At 44.6% G+C, this 2,785-nt stretch overlaps 1 protein-coding gene across 1 annotated transcript in view; it reads left to right on the forward strand.

The window, feature by feature from the left end:
- DNAH8 (dynein axonemal heavy chain 8) overlaps positions 1–2,785 on the forward strand; it is a 340,250-nt gene that overhangs the window by 38,580 nt on the left and 298,885 nt on the right. The gene's annotated exons all lie outside the window — the stretch shown is intronic.

Consider the following 2,785-nt stretch of genomic DNA (forward strand, 5'->3'; position numbering starts at 1 on the left):
CCTACCTTACCGCTGGAAAAATGAACTCCCCAAAGCCTAGGATCCAGAGATCAGGCATATCACACAAAAAGCCTTCTAAATAACTCCAAGCCAGCACCTCTACTGCCTCCCTTCTCAGCAGCAGTATTCCAACTTCTCCCAAGTCTCAGAATCCTCCAGAAGCTTCTCTCTGTGGGGTATCTGGCATTCCTTTGGTTGATGAGCCATTTCTCTCAGATGCCTTTGCTATAGAGGAGATGATTTCCTCATTACAGGTGGACAGTGCCTTGGGTGCCCAACCCAAGATTGGCTCTTTCTGCCTGTGTCTGGGGGCATTTATACATGTGCCCTGGGGGGTGGTGAGCAACACACTTTAATTAGAGTGTTTCCAAAAGCTGCTCTAATTAAAGTGCCCAGAGCACCTTATGTATCTACATTGTTGCGTTTCAAAATGGTGGTGGGGGTGCTTTATCTAAAGCTTTTTGAATGTGGAGCTGAGGCTTTCCGGTGTCTCATAATCACTTTTCCCTGGGGTGGCCCATGTGTGAAACTTCATGGAGGCTGCCCTGTTACAGGCAGCCCCACCATGCGACATGTGCCCCTGGAGGCTGGGGGGCATGGTGACCACCCGCAGGTGGCGGCAGCAGCAGTGTCAGCAGCGGGGGCCTGGCAGGGGGGAGCTCCCGCAGGTGGCCGCAGCGGCGGCGGGGGAGTGGGGGTGTCAAGCAGTGACTGCCCACAGGCGCCCCTGGCGGTTGTGGCAGTGCTTCTTTCAGGCGGTGTATCACCAATCTCAGGGGGTGCACATGCACCCACGTGCACCCCCTATGGGTTGCCAGTGAGCCCCACTATACTAATTAGCCCCAGTACAGTGCATTTTCAGGTCTTACCAGGATGGGTCTTCAGGCCTTCCTGATTTTACTCATCCCTCACTGGGCTCTAGACGATGAAATCTTTTCATACCAGTAGAGATTTCACACCTGTCCTACTTCTGCCCTCAGTGTTCCTTAATGTTTTGAGGTCAAGGATATAAAAAGACGTGGCATCTACTACCACCTATGTTTTTCTACTACTATCCCAAAATCAGATTTTATTGAGCCTTCAAGAAAGGCAGGAAAGGAAGCCAGTAGCATGAATATGCAGAGTCCATTTTGAAAACCTCCAGTTATAACTAAGGGTGCAGACTCATACCACCAGTCATTTCAGAGTATTCTCAATTTACTCTAGAAAAGTGAATGGACATGCAATACAGTCTTTACTGAAGAAAAAATGCTGTTTTCTGGTGTAAAGTTATTTCTGAGGAAGTCAGACGCAAATTTACTGTGGTGTATGTGTCGTGTCTGTTCCCATGGTCAGTTTCACTTTAGGGCAACTATTTGCTCAATACAAACTGGCTTCCCAGCTACTAGTGGCCAGGCACTGGGGAGTAAAATCCAGGATAAATTACTGCAGAGTAAACGTGTCACGTGTCTGCATCACAGTTACCTTACTCTCCTTCAAGTATCATCTACATATCCTACTTATGAGAAAAATTGGCAAGTATTAGCAGAAAGTGAGACTTGGGAGTAAAACTGAACAAGGGCTGGCATGGAAGGATCATGTGGCTCAGGCTGGTAGACAGCAATGCTCAGCATTGACCCTAAATATCAATTTAAACATACTCTAAGAGAGAATATCAAAATACTGTAACTTTTAGTTGAAATAAATATTCCAGAATATACTTAATTGGTGCTGACAGTGGCAAGTGCAGGTTTTCATGCATCTCCTTCACAAATCTTATCTTTCTAAAATTATAGGATGTCTTCTGGAATTAAAAAACACTTCTTGCATCTCTAAAGGGGAAGTTTTTTAAGGTACATTAGAATCCTATAAGGCCATATTGTAAAATGCAGTGACACAGGGTCTGATTAAATCTTGCTATGTTTTTGAGGCAGCAAATCCAGTAACATTGGAACAAATCTGCAGACTCCCTTTGAAAGCTGTAGAAGGTCTGCCTGTAACTTTGCATTTTCCATGCTGAAGCAAGTAACATTGCTTTCGTTCCATCCTGTCTTGTTTGCCTACATTTTTTGCTGCAGAAGTCAGCATTTTTTTCATCTTGACATGAGCTCGAGTGGCAGAAAATGGGGTGAAAGCCCTACCCCAATAGCAGTGAATTCCTTGGCTGGTCTACAGAACTACCATTCCCAAAATACCCTGTACTCCATGACACTGTCCACACCACTGTTTCCTGCTGCTCCTACACACTGCCTAATGTGGGGTGGGTGAGAGAGGTCTGCCCTGGGCACATTCTTGCGTGTTATGCCTCTAATGCTGATTATTAGCAGTCAAACTTGAGAGAACACTTGTTCATAGGGAATTGACCTTTGTCCACAGATGCAAAGATCTCTGGCTGGAATTTTTGGAGGACTGTTTGTGCATTGGAAATGGTGTCTTCTCAATTAAAGTTTGAAATAGTGATATTCTGTGTGTAGGCCTGTATATGTGTGTGTTTTGCACATGTATTAGGGTTGTTGGTTGTAGTCGTGTTGGTCTAAGGACATAGGCAGACAAGGTTCTTTGGGTAGATGTGGTATCTTTTATTAGAACAACTAAATGGTTGGGAAAATTGTTCTTTGCAAACTTTTGGGCAAACTTCAGGCATAAGGAGAATCTGAAGAAGGGTTTTTGTGCCCAAAAGCTTGCAAAAAACAATTTTTACAACTATTTTAGTTGGCCTAATAAAAGATATCACATTTACCCAAAGAACCGTGTCTGCCTTTTGCACATGTATGTGTCTGTATCTTTTTGCATGTGTGCATGTGTC

This window comes from Alligator sinensis, unplaced genomic scaffold, assembly GCF_000455745.1.
Source record: "Alligator sinensis unplaced genomic scaffold, ASM45574v1 scaffold198_1, whole genome shotgun sequence".
NCBI classification, from domain to species: Eukaryota; Metazoa; Chordata; order Crocodylia; family Alligatoridae; genus Alligator; species Alligator sinensis.